The sequence below is a fragment of the Bacillus rossius genome, chromosome 5 (assembly GCF_032445375.1).
Source record: "Bacillus rossius redtenbacheri isolate Brsri chromosome 5, Brsri_v3, whole genome shotgun sequence".
Taxonomy (NCBI): domain Eukaryota; kingdom Metazoa; phylum Arthropoda; class Insecta; order Phasmatodea; family Bacillidae; genus Bacillus; species Bacillus rossius.
In genome coordinates this window covers 38,491,584-38,506,166 of record NC_086333.1, presented here as the reverse complement: position 1 = coordinate 38,506,166, position 14,583 = coordinate 38,491,584, and the positions used below count along the sequence as shown (strand labels likewise).

The 14,583-nt window shown below is 33.2% G+C and overlaps 1 protein-coding gene across 2 annotated transcripts in view; it reads left to right on the top strand.

The window, feature by feature from the left end:
- Positions 1-13,649, top strand: part of LOC134531722 (serine/arginine-rich splicing factor 2) — a 36,843-nt gene extending 23,194 nt beyond the window's left edge. For both annotated transcript variants that reach the window (XM_063367561.1, XM_063367560.1), the window contains exon 4: positions 12,138-13,649. The gene's annotated coding sequence lies outside the window, so the exon portion shown is untranslated. The remainder of the gene's footprint in view (positions 1-12,137) is intronic.
- Positions 13,650-14,583: the final 934 nt, after the last annotated feature.

The window sequence follows — 14,583 nt, the reverse complement described above, 5'->3', positions numbered from 1 at the left end:
CTGAAGTTTCTTATGCCTCAAACTTTAAAATGGTTATGTAAATGTTTTGTGATAGCTACACAAAAGTGTGGCTGAATTTGTGCAATTTAAAGTTTGGGGAATGTAGTCTTCATTATGACTTCTATGATTTCATTAAAATATTGGCAAGTGCCAAGTGCACACTAGCTTAAGTCTTATTTGGAAGACCATTTTGAAATTGATGGTACAAATACTAAATTATTAATGGTCATTTATTGTAGAGCATAACATTTCTGGTCATTTCTGACTGCAATGTGTATACACTAGAACCTTGTTTTTACATTATATCAAGGGACCAGAAAAACACTTAAAAAGAAAAGTGGGAGAGTGTTAAAGAATATTTTTATTGTCTCACTATGATAACAATAAGCAAATATACACCACACTAATTAAAATGTCATAGATGCTTATTAATTATGTATATAGTATGTATTAACTAGAACAGTATTATCTCTTATGGTAAGAATAATAAATAAATCCAGTCCTGCAGTTATTCACAATTGTTTAAAGTTGAACTTGAAATTTTCTGTTTTTGAGTAAGAGATGAGAATGTCAAAGCATCTCAATATGTCCACTTGTGAGATTTTCTCACGTAATTCATTTTTGGACTTGTTTATAATCACATGTTAACATTTAATTAATTTAAGATTTTTGTCAAAAATAATTCTTTTAAACCAGCATGACCACTTTAAAATACTCTTGATTTATTAATCCTAAAATGTAACAAATGTTTACTATTTTTATGACTGCAAATATAAGTTTTATTACTTTGAATACTAATACCAAATTATTTGTGAATATTGAATTCAAATTGTAAGAATCACACTAAAAAAATTTTTCCCACGTCATGCCACAGTTTCTGAAAAATTAGACAAATAATATAAAGTGCAAGGTTGGTTAGCTGCAATAATCATATGGAAAATGTTTGTGTAAATATTTAAATTATGAAATAAAACATTGTTTTTAATTATGCAGCTAACTAATCTGAACCTAACCAAACCAACCGTTCCATTTCAGTTCTGATTCACCGTATTTCCCAGAATCCACTATTATACACGTTAATCCAGAACATTTTCGCGAACTGCAAAATGCAGTGAAATCCAATGCAATCCATTTCACAAAAAAAGTAAATATATTTTTATTTTGTAAATGCTGTATTTCCAAAAAAATTAGTTGATATATAGATACCCTCTTTTATCACTTAATTGTCGCACTCGCATACAGGGTGGCGACCAACCGGGAAAACCGGGAAAAGTCAGGGAATTTTGCCAGCAGGGAAAAGTCATGCAAAAGTCAGGAAATTTTTCAAATAGTCAGGGAAAAAATTAAATTTTGTCTAAAGTTCCTGCTGCAGCATTTTACAGCTTAATATTATTCATAGTCTTTGTTAATTTTATGTAGCGAATTATTAACTGAAATTCTGAATAATATATTTTATATGAAGTTTGACATTTTAATGAAGCCATTTTTTATGTCGCGGGTCCATGAAAAACTCTGCTGTGTTTGCGTTGCTGATAACAACTGGCTGGCGCGCGCGCGTGCGTTTGCATTGTATTGCCACCATAGTCATGGTACATGTAGCAAATTATTCTATGCTTACTAGTTTTATAGCTCATAGTACACCGAGATGACCGAGATAGTTTTATTTTTGTTTCTCGTATTATTGGCAACTGTGGTACAAGTACACGAACGTTTTGGGATGAAAACGTGTGTGTTTTTTTTTTGTTCCCAGTCGTGTAGTGCTTCTCTACATTTTACTTTTAGATGTACTATTTATTTTATTTTGCTGTCCTCTTTGTTTAAATGTTTTGAATAGTGGCGTGTTCAGGTTTTCAGTATTATTTAGTAAGCTAGTCGGGGTTTGTTCTGAAGATAAAAAGGAGTGAATAGAAGTAGTAGACAAAGATGAAAAAAAATGTGCGTGGGATCAAATATGAACGTGTGGGCTTGGGAAGAATATTGCCGTTGCTGAAAGCTAAGAGTAAAGGTGAGTAGGTAATGACAATGAGTTAAAGTGTTTATTTGGTTATATTCAAATTTTTAGCCCATTACTTTTATGGGGTAAAACATTTTTTTAATGAATTCCAATACAGGATAAGAAAAGTGAAAGGTAAATATTAAGAGTAGCTAATCATTAGACTTGCGCATAATAGTTCGCGACCGGGAGCGCTCCTATTCAAAACGTTTACACAAAGAGGACAGCAAAATAAAATAAATAGTACATCTGAAAAGTAAAACTTAGAGAAGCACTACATGACTGGGAGGGGGGGAAAAAAAAGAAAAAAAAAAAACCACGTGCGAACTAGGTCGCTCTTTTAGTTCGTCCGCTCCCATCTCGAATTCAAAGAAGACAGGTCACAGATAGTTCGTTCGCTTTGCTACCGCTGTAGCAGGCGATCTTCTTTGTATGTTATAGTAGTTGTTTTTTTTTTAATGATCAGTGTTGTGAACGCCTAGATTATTATCCTTTTTTGGGTTATTATACATCAAATGAGTAAATAAAACAATTTACATAATTGGGTAAAATGGCGTATATAACAGTTCTGTTTTTAATCTTCAGTTAACATACACTATAATCGAAAAATGTTAATCTATAAAAGGATTTATTTCATAGCTAAAGAAATATCATTTATGAAATGTGTTTATTTTAGTGAATAAAATACAGTTTTATAAATATACAATTTTTTTTTTTTTTTTTAAGTTTTAGAAATAATAAAAAAGCGTTATTATTTACAGGCAACAAAATTACGTACATTATTAAGAAAAAAGACACATTACTCTTCTAATTTGTTACCTTACAATTAGACATAGGAAAAACTAATAACAACTCTTAAGTAAGATTGTTTGCTAATATTGCTTAAGAATGTGTATGTTCATTAGTACATACCTATATATAATTCACTAAAAATTAGCAAGTTAATCATCACTTAAAATACACTATAATCAAAAAATTTTAATTTCTAAAAGCTATTATTGTTTGTCTGATTTTTGTTTGACATATATTTGTGTATGTTATCTGATAAGTTAGTTAATATACAAAAATAAGAAGGTTTTACGATTAAAAAAATTGATGAGATTGTTAGGCATGGTCAGGGAATAAAAATGATTGTCCTGGAAAAGTCAGGGAAAAGTCAGGGAATTTATTCTTTACAGTTTGGTAGCCACCCTGGCATAATCATCGCACCTATATTTTTGGGTGTCATAATTGGGATAAAAAAACTTCTCGCGTAAATGTCAAATAATTAGAGATGGTGATTTATAGCATTTAAAATAATAACATTTAGCATTTTGAATTTGAAATTTAGCATTTTGTAGCATTTTTAAAAAGCATTAAATAATACACATATTAATTATTAACAACCACCAGGGTGTCTACTGACCCTGGAAAACCTGGAAATATCAGGGAATTTTGTAATCAGGGAAAAATCAGGGAATTTTTGTTTGGTAGGTTGTAGTTGGCAATACGTTTTTTGTTTATTGATCAGCTTGCATTGACGTGGCATCATGTGTATCCCCTCCCATTTTTATTTTGGAATGGAAAATAACGAACAGTTCCCACGTCCATTTTCTTTTATTTACCATCATATTCGGAAGTGGCATCAAATCACGTGATACAAACTGGTTCAAGATGGTCCGTTATCCTGCTGACGTGACGTGCTGCAGCATGTGCTTCCCACGTTCAGATTATACCGACAGGTGCATTTCATTTTAAGTATCTATGGATGCCCTCAACGTAAACTGGAAATTTTTGTTAGCTTTGAAAATACATATCACAGACACTTTTGGTGAAGATTCGCCATTGTTGCTAGAAATTGGTAGCTGTGGGCTTCATACGGTCCATTGTGCTTACAAAACCTGGAATTTCTGCTACACAATGGGACGTTGTTAGTTTTTTGAGGCACAGTTACTATTTGTTTAAGCACGTACCTGCAAGGAGGGCAGATTACATTAGAATAACTGGATCAGAGCTTTTTCCCAAGAAATTTTGTGCAATCAGATGGAATACTGCAGTTGCTGAGCGTGCCATGAAAATGTTACCCCACCTAAAGAAATTTTTTAGTGAAGTTTCTATTTCATCTCTCTCTTTCAGTGTAGTGAAAAGTGCTCTTGAAGATAATCTTTTAAAAGTAAAATTGACATTCTTCCACTTTTCGGCATCAGAGCTGGAATTGTTTCTCACAATGTTCCAAAGTGAAGCACCCATGGCAACTTTTCTCTATGATTCACTGGTAGACATTTTATTAGCTTTGGCAGGAAAGTTTTTGAAACCGGAAGTTCTGAAGAGCTTTAGGGAGAAACGCAATGTATCTCAATTGGATGTAGATAACCAGGAAAATCTATTGACTGCTAACAATATCAATTTGGGTTATGCAGTACGCCATGCTATCAAGAAAGAGAAAGTACCAGAAAAGTCTGTCCTGTTACAGAAAAATGATAGGACTTGTCTAAAGGTTATGGTAAAAAAACTTCAAGACAAAAGTCCCCTGAAGTACAATCTTACCAAGGGGATTTCCTGCTTATGTCCGTCTGTGGCTTTAAATTCGGGTGTGAGGAAACAGCGTGTGAAGTACAGTTTAGAATGTTGTCTTCAAAACAAGTGGCTATCAGGACAAGAAGCTGATAACATTGAGTGATCATATCATTTGGTATGTTCCTCGCAAGATTCTGCAGCACTGTTCTCGTCTTTTTCTCGAGAAGACGGCGCCTTGATCACTTGTGGATGCTCATTCTTAAGGCACATACAGTAGCTTCCAAAACAGGCCTTCAAAAGTTTGTGAGAATGGTGTTGGTACTTTCCCATGGAAATGCATCATTGGAAAGAGGATTTTCAGTGAATTCTAATCTGCTGACTGAAAACTTGCAGGAAGAAATACTGATCGCACAAAGACAGATGTATGACTTTGTTCAACGTTCTGGAGGTGTAGAGCATGTTGATATCACCAAATCCATGTTACAGTATGTAAGAAATGCTAGTTGTAGGTGTAAGGAAGCCCTGCAAACAAAACAAAAAGAAAAGGAAGCTACAGACAAGAAGAAGGCAGAAAAAAGAAGAGTTGAAGAGGAGATCAAGGCATTGCAGTTGAAGAAGGCTCGAATGTTGGATTTGGCTCGTTCTGAAGTAAGTGCAATATACACAAAAGTTGAGTCACTGCGAAATTGAGTCACTGCGAAATTGATGGGAGCTTCCTTTTACTAATGTTTTTTGCAAAAGGAAGTGTGTGAAATATTTGTAGCAGCATATTTTATTTGCCATCAATTGAATCACTTTGGCCACGTTTAGAAGAAGGTAATTTTTTTACTAATTTAAGTAAGTTGAAATATTTTGAAACCCGTCAATGTAATATAATGCAGTTTTTTTTTCTTTCAGTTTCTTGGAATGTCGTAATTGTGTTAAAGAAAACCTGGAAAAATTCAGTTTTAGACCTGGAAAACCTGGAAAAATCAGGGAATTTAATTTACTAGATCTGGTAGACAACCCTGCACCACAGAAATAAAGATCTAGCACAACTACAAAGATAGCCTATCTTGGCAGGTTTCCGAACAACTATTTAGCACTTATGAGTGCAATAAATTGAATACTTAAAATTACATTAAAATTTTTTATCTGTGTTCATGGCCATAGTTGAAGAGCATAATATAATAAAGGTATTTTCGGATTTTTAACATTTTTTTCCACAAATACCGCTTAACTACATATTTACCATAATGTTATTGAAACTCGTTTTTTAATTTTTTTTTCGTCATTTTCAATTTTAGCATTTTTTTTTTCGATCATGCCAGAAACCGTTGCTTGCCGTTTTACCGACTTTTTTTCTTCATCAGATTTCTCGGTGAATCTTTTTTTTTTGCAGCCTGATGCCCCTCAGATTTAATGTGCTTTTCAAGTAAATTTTTTTTTTTCCACTCCAGACGGTGATTACATAAATTGCACATTAAAATATTTGTATCACTTTCGTAGAACTGTTCACTTTTGTATTCATTTATGCGATCGCGAATGGAAATTACGTTTCGTCCAATTTTTACCACGAAAAATAACAGTATACAACACATTCACGAGTGTGCACGTATTTGTAAACACACCACCTTCCACAGACTACACAAGAACGCGGCTTTCACGTGAAATACAGCCAGAAAATGGGAATTGTTAGCGCGGCGAAGCAGAGATGTTGCAATATGGCGGCCTAAAAACTTGTACTCTGCAAGATGACGGACAATCTTCCAGCTAGTTGTTCTTTGCTTTGTTTACAATCGCGATGCACGAATGGTCCTTCTTTTCTTCATTCAATATTTACGAACAATAGTGTTGTGAATGACGTGACAATAAGATACTTGTGCTGAATACGCCATAAAATGATGGTTTCTTTTAATACTGAACTGAAACGAAATACAATCGGTAAATAAATTGTGTAGAGTGAAGACGAATCTACGTTTTTTACCTTGATTTCGCATTTATCTCGGAATAGTCTAGATTTCGCATTTTGTAGCGAAAAAAATATAACTTAGCATATTTTCGCATCTATTTCGCGAAAACGAAAAATCACCATCCCTACAAAGAATGTTTTTGGTCCCGCTATTAGATGCTGAGCGCTTTGTGTAGGTATCTTTTCTGTATAAAACGATGTATTTTAAATTATAAATCTAATATTTATTCGGAAATTACCACTTACTTTTTAATTAACGGAAATACAAAGTTGTCTGACGTGTAAATTTTCTTTTAAAGATGTTTTTAAACGCTATTATCTTAATCTGATCGTTTGCGTCGTCGCGGTGTACCGGTGTAGATATCTTTTCCGTATAAAACAATGTATTTTATAGTAGAAATCTAATATTTATTCGGACATTACCACTTATTTAATTAACGGAAATACGAAGTTGTCTGACGTGTATATTTTCTTTTAAAGACGTTTTTAAAAGTTATTTCCTTTTTCTGATCGTCTGCGTTGCCGCGGTGTACCGCTTTGTAAACATGTAGCCAGCGCTAGTTGGCATCATTCGTGTTTGGTTATGTTTTTTCCGTATAGAGCGTGCGCACGTAGTCGATTATAGATATCTCGCCAATTGCATGCAACACACGCTCTCTGTCGAGTGCCAAGTTAACTATATTTGACGGCCCGCACTTTTTCGTGGCAAGTTACGCGTTAGTTCACTTCACAGATTCAAGTGGCTTGCGTCGTGTCACAGTTTGGTTTTTCTAGTTAAAGTTGATGAAAGGTTTTTGTTTAATGAATTATTAATATAAAATGTTTGAAGTGCTCTTGTATACTCCACCTTTTTTAAAATAAACATACTTTCCATGAACAGGTTTTGTTTTTATGAATAACTTTACCTAACAAATTTCCCCCCCCCCCCCCCCCCCCCCCCCCCCCCCCCGCATAATCGTAGCACCCCTACTTTTCAAACTTGATTTTAGAATAAAATGTTCGGCGATTATGCGAGGAAACACGGTATTAACATATTCAAACCCCTGTTATTCATGAGTTTTTGTTGTTTGTGCAGTCAAGTAAATTGTTTTTGGGTTGAGTTGAGAAGTGGTTCAGTTTTTCCCCACAGTTAGGGATAAGTGTCCATAAGCTTCACCCATGCTAACTCGTAACCGCTCTGCTTGAAAATGATTTTTGCCTCACAGTCATACTTCAGATCTAGAAACTCCATCTGCAAAGAGTTATCAAGCTTATCCACAGCTTCAAACGAGAATGGATCTAGAATCCAATCCGGAATTTGTAACTGGGTCAAATCTTCAAATCTTGATTCCATGTCAGTTTTTAACTGGTCAAGATGATCAGTAAAAATTAGGATTTTGTCTTCTGGGAGTTCAGGAATCTCGTTATCTGACACAGAACACTTTTTATGGGTCGAAAACTGAATCAGCTCTTTATGGCCAATATTTACCTTGTGAATATCAAACTTGGCGATGAATGATGAAATAATTCCTTTGGCCTTGATAAGGTTCATCTTGTTTCCTTGAAGCCTTATATTGACTTCGTTCATTTTTTTAAAAAATATCTGTAAGGTACGCATGTTCAAACTTGTGTTGCTTCAAATACTCACTTAAAACAGGATCAGACGTGTCGAGAAACTCTGTAACCGTGTCAAATAATTCAAAGCAACTGCGCAAACAGTTTCCTTTGTAAAGCCACATCATGGCTGTATGTAGAAGCAAGCGTTCAAATTCCTCATCATTTTCATGGCAAAGTTGTCGGAACAAACGGTCATTGAGGGGATTAGCTTTGATCTTGTTGACACCAGCAATAACCAGTTGTAGGGTTTCATGCAGGACACCACTAAATTTTTTCGTAGCTAAGTGTTGGCGATGAATGACACAGTGAATAGTGATGACCTCTGGCACTTCTTTCTTAAGGTGGGCTAGAAACCCAGCATGACGACCGGACATGGCAGGAGCACCGTCTGTTGCGCAAGAACTCACGTTTTTTTAGAGGAATCTCTTTTTCCTCAAAATAACCTTGCACTGCTTTAAAAATCGACGATCCCTTCGTATCAGTTATCAAAGTTCTAGCAAACAACATTTCCTCGGTAATTTCTTTTTGTTCATTGATAAACCTCACATAAGCTAATAAAATTGCTTTGTTATCAATCACAGTTGATTCATCAATCTGCAATGCAAATTTACTTTGTTCCAACAAATTGGTGAGTTTGGATTCAACGTCCGTGGCTATTTCGTCAATTCGCCTGGAAACAGTATTGTTGCTCAAAGGAACTGATTGACTTATCTTATTACTAGGGCCCTTGCCTAGCATGATTTCAACAATATTTTTGGTAGCAGGTAAAACAAGAGTCTTGCCAATTGTGAGGTTTACCACATTTAGCGATCAATAAAGACACCTCGTAAGAAGCAAGAAGACCTTTGTCAAGATCGGTTGCTCGTTTTTTAAATAATTCACTCACATTAGTCCGTTTATCAGCTTTAGCTTTGAGGTGTTGAAAATAACCAAGTTCTTTACTCACTTTATCACTGTGTACTCTTTATAAATGATCTTTCATTCGCGAAGGTTTCATGGCTTCATTACTAGTAAATGTTTTATCGCACAAAAGACAATGTGGAAACTGCACATTTTGCGGTGACGCGATAAAACCGAATTTTAATTACTCAGCTGAGTATTGACGACACTTCATTTTTGATTCCATTGTGCATGAAATTCTGCACTTCAAAACAAACGCACAAAATCAGAAAAGACACGCACAAAAACTGATGGTGAGGCACACAAAGACTGATGAAGACTGAAGTCGAATGTAGGTCAATGGCAAGTGTGTTGTGATAGTTGGAGGGGGAGGGGGTTGAGTCACCAGTCGGCCACGCTGAGCAACAACAGGTGGGTGACTGGTGAGGGGTGAGTGCAGTGAACTCGCCGGCTAAGAGTAGCTAGTGACTCATGCTATACGGCAACTTGTACGGTACAGTATTATTTTAGTTTTTCCCCCTTTGAATACTCATCGCCCCCAAATCGCCCTCCACTTATTTATATCCCCCCTGATATCCCAAATCGCCCACTTGAAGCAACCGCCCCCAGGTTGGGAACCACTGATCTAAATCGTTTGGCTAAAACAATTTTTGATGAAACAATTTATTACCATACAAACAGGGCTGAAAATAAAAAAAAGTTCATTTCTTTCTTAGCATGAAATATGTTATAATTTATTTTAACCATCTTATTGTAATCTTAAACTTTGGTCCAAAGGAAATTTTTAAATGACCCTATATAATTGCAAGCATTGAAAAATAGTGTTTGAATGTCAAACTAATTCATAAATACTTTAGTAAGCATTTGTTGTAAGCTGTCAATGCTGAATGGGATATGAGAAAATGTGTTATTCATCATTTTGGAATTTCGGAGAACATGTAGGATGTCAGGGATGTCATGTACATTAAGTTCTTAAAATGGTTCAGATGTGTATAGAAGTTTCCAGAAGAAAAAGGTACTTTGAAATCTACAGTTTGTAGGCTGTGCCCATAATGATTTTTTAATTTCATTATATATAGAAAAGTTTTAAGTTTCTACAATCCAGAAATAGGAAAAGATTATACTGTACAGACAAAAATTCCTACCAGAGGGGATTAGAGCTCTATTAACAAAGTAGAATCCCTGCATTACAACCATTTTTTTCTTCATATTACTAAGGGTTTGTTTAAGATCAAGCTGCGGTTGCACAGTGTATGCATAGCAGAGCAAGATTCTACTAAGTGCATGTACCTGTTTAACATTTTTTGGTTCTTTTAAATTGTACATACATAAGGTGTTTGTATCAATTTTTAGACCTAGAAAAAAAAAGCAGAATTCTTGACTTGTTTTAGAATTTTCACAAAAGCATGTTTTAAATATATTTAAAAAGATATCAAGTTGCATGCAATGAATGTAATGTGTTCACGTTTCAAATGTACTTACCGTATTGGTCCGAATATAAGGCGACCATTTTTACATAAACGAAAGATGCAAAAATTGGAAGTCGCCTTATTTTCGCACCCAAGACGTCAGAACCGCAAACATTAGTTCCAAGCTGAAAGCTACAGTAGAAACATTGTTTAACAAAACGTTCACAATTTTTTATATTAACTAAAACTTTGTTACCTCACACGGGGAAAAACGATAAATCCACCTAATATTGCAGTAATTCACAATTGTTTGAAGTTGAAAATTAAAATATTTGTTCTTGAGTAAAAACCGTGAATGTTGAAGCATCTCAAAATGGCAACCTTTTATTTCACAATTCATATTTGTACTTTGTGTACAATCGCGTGTTAACATTTACGGTAATTTATCTTCAGATTTTTAACGGAAATATTTGTACTAAAATATCACAGTTATTTTCAGAACGATTGTTTACGTTTACAAACATTTCGGATGTAATGTTTGGAAATTCACGGCTGCCAACTGTCTTTCCACAATATTTCTTTGTTGTAAAACGAACATTGCCGAACACGCACGAAGACGCCATATTAACAGGAATTTGGTACGTTGCTTCAAAAGCTATTTTAATAATCCACTCTTTATTTATGTAAAAACCTTTCATAATTATAATAGATTATTCTTTCAAATTCATAGAACAGACTCTCTCTGTCAGAGAGTAATATGGACAAATATACGCGGTCACGTAACCGAGTTATTCATGGCCGTATGCTTCATCATGTCAGCTAGCCACTTGTTTTGTTCCGGCGAGATGCATTCTTTGTTTGCTTTTTTTACGTTTAACACACTACTAAATAGTAATACGCCTTGTTCTGTGGTAATACGTAGCTTAAGTCAAACGGAAAGTTAAATGCTGTATTTTAAGAGTGATTAATAGCCATTGTAAAAATTTTAAATTCGTAGATACAGTAAACTGTGAAAAATGAACAATCACACAATCACACATCGGTGGAACGGCGGGGAACGAGCTCTAGACAAATAAACAGCTCTGAAGATGACAATTATGCAGCTTCATTAGAGTAAACATACGAAAAAATTTCTAATGTAATACTTAAAAATGTAAATATTTTCTAATTGTTTTCTTTTGACTTTTAGGGTAGGTCATTCAAACTTATTTTAAATAAGTAATGTGATAAATATAAATTAATTGTTATACATAAATGCAAAAACGATTTATCAACACAAAATGTATGTCTAATGAATTTTCACATTAATTTCTACCAAAAATTATTTTTACATTTGTTTGGCCTCCTGAAACTGCAGGTCGCCTTATATTCGGGGTCGCCTTATATTCGGGCCAATACGGTATTTAAGTTAAGTTGCTATTGGTAATATTTTATTTTAAGATTTTTTGCTTATTTACTAGCAGTAGCAATTGTTTTAATTTGCTAAATGTTTCCTAAATTGTTCTTATTCAATCTGAGGTTTTCAGGATGTGCTGTTAGTCAAACACTCACAGTTGTATCTGTGGATCTTTCTTAATGTAGTAAAATATTTACATGAGCTTCCTCTTTGGCGAAGACTTAGATCTTGGTCTTAGACTTTGATTTGACTGGAAAAATAATGGCATTCATACACCTGTACAAATTATACTCCTATAACAGAACCATCACTGTACACTGGTTTTTAGTGTTTCCATAAGTTTGCCATATCTGTTTTATGATGTCATATTCAACATTTGGTGTGTTTTTTTTGTAGGTGCAGGTGATTGAAGTGGCAGTGCAGTAGCAGTGCAGTTTATTGGATGCAGTGTCTGAAAGAAAGGTACTGGAAAATTAAAGCCAGTGTTGGAATAATTGCCATCAATATTTGTACGTGTTACATACTTGTGTGGAATATGTGTTCTCTGTGTAATAGGTTTCAGTTAGGTCCCCTTTGTAAATTTAGTTATACACAAGCTAGCTTTAGTTTTTTTTTGTAATGACAAAACACCTGTAGGGTAAGTTGTGGCATAAATCCTTTGTTGTTTTATCACATTTAAATTACACCCAGCATTGTATGAATCGTAAATGCTTTGAATGGAAATGTATTTCCCATTTTTTGTAATTCGGTATCTGTGACACTATTAAATTAAATGCATTTTAAAAACTATATTTTGTTCTACTAAGTTTGTAATCTTTTTAGGACTCAGGACTTAGTTGTATTAATTAAAATTCTTGTAGTTAATGTGAAAGTTATTCTTTATCTTACTTTAGTACATTATTTCTTTTTTCTGTAACATTGCTCAGAAATGTAATAAATTTTTGAAGAATCCTTCTGATTGCTGAAATTATATCTCGGTTCAGAATATACTTGTTTTGTAAATCTGAATTTACACTTGAGTTAGTCTACATGATACTTTACAATTGTTCTTTGAATTTGTGTTGAATTTATTTAACTTCTATTGTTGCATTATTTTGTTACTTGCAGTTAATGTACACAAAAACATATTCATGGAAGAGTTTATACGTTTAGAAATAATTTTTGTACACTTTAATTCGCATCCACTTTTATAGATTTTAAAAAAAAAATTATTTATGATTAATTTGTAATAATATGCCTTATTTTGTATTTTTAAATGTTTTGCTTATCAAAAAAGTTGTTACTACTATAATTAGCCACTTGAAAATAAGCTATTTCACAGGACAAGTACTAGGATAATTTTAAAATTTTTTCATTAATATAAAATTATCTATTCAAAATGTATATATTGAGTTAACTATTACTTAAGTATGCCATTCATAACCTTCTTCAGAAGTTAAAGTATCTGCAGGTACTGGTTCTGCTAAACATTTTAAACTAGTGGTACACCTATATCACTGATAATAATTAAATTGATAATTTTTAAGACATTATTTAGAAAATGCCGTAGGTATTTTTTACACATGTTTAAATATAGTGTCTGATTTTTAAAATAAATATCTGTGTTTCCGTGTGTCTTTTGGCTATATAATACTTAATGTTTTAAAATTGAAAATGATATTATCAAGTCATTTATGTGATGGGTTAAGTGAACTTATTTGGTTTATGTAGGTCTGCCATTCTGGTTTTTATTCGCTGGTTCGGTTATACATCAAGTACCTCTGTTCTCGGTTCCTGTTTTGGTTCTTATAATGCAAAAAAAAAAAAATGCTACACTAAATTTGAATAAGCCTAACTAGGTCATAATTTGGTTATTAAAAACAATTAAAAAAACAGAAAAGAGGTAAATAATATAACCCCCCCCCCCCCCCCCCCCCCCCCAAAAAAAAAAAAAAAGCTTACTTCAAACCTTAGAATAGGTAGACCAATGATTGCTGACATCAAAATTCCGAAAGCAAAGATACATTATAATTTCTGTTTCAGCGTTATTTGCACTCATTTATATATTGTTTTTCCAATTCAAATGTAATTTGTCTATTATAGTCTACATTTTTAACATAATTTGTTTTATAATGCAATATATTTTGTTTGCATGCTTTGTTTATATTGAAATTGGCCTTTTAATGCACAAATGGGTAGAATCATTTTCCATTTGGCAAAAAATAGTAGCACCAATATATAAAAGATGAAAGATACCATATTGTTTCAATGATGTTTATGCCATAACTAGGAACCTTGAAAAACTGTAAATAAAATTGATCAAAATCGGTGCAGTCTGTAATAATATGAAAGCAGAGAAAAAAATTGGTGAAATAAATTAGATATTACTTTAAATTTAGTATCGAATGTTCATTTTTGCATTTTATTGCTTTAAAAATTGTTTTATATACACTGTGAATTAAAACTTAAGAACTCTTTTGGTAATTCTAAAAAAAAAAAAGTTTTTTTTCCAAAAAAAATTAAAATGGTTTTTTTTTACTTTTTTTTTTCAATCATTATCTAAGAGGATTTTTGGAAGTAATTAACTGGTTTAACATTTGTTGGGTTAGGTTCAAAATGTACTGTGACTTTTGGGTTAGGTTGCTACATAAAAAATTCTGTAAAATAGTGTGAAAAAATGGTTAGTTTAGCTACATTACAAATATTTTAAAACAATAAGGATGGTTGTTAAGTTACCTAGTTAAATTTGAAATTGGTAATTCATAATTATCTTTAGTGTTTTTAATGTGTGTGAATCAAACCTAATTAATCTACCACGCTATTTTTTAAATATTCTGAATTAAATTAATCAAACCTAATTAAA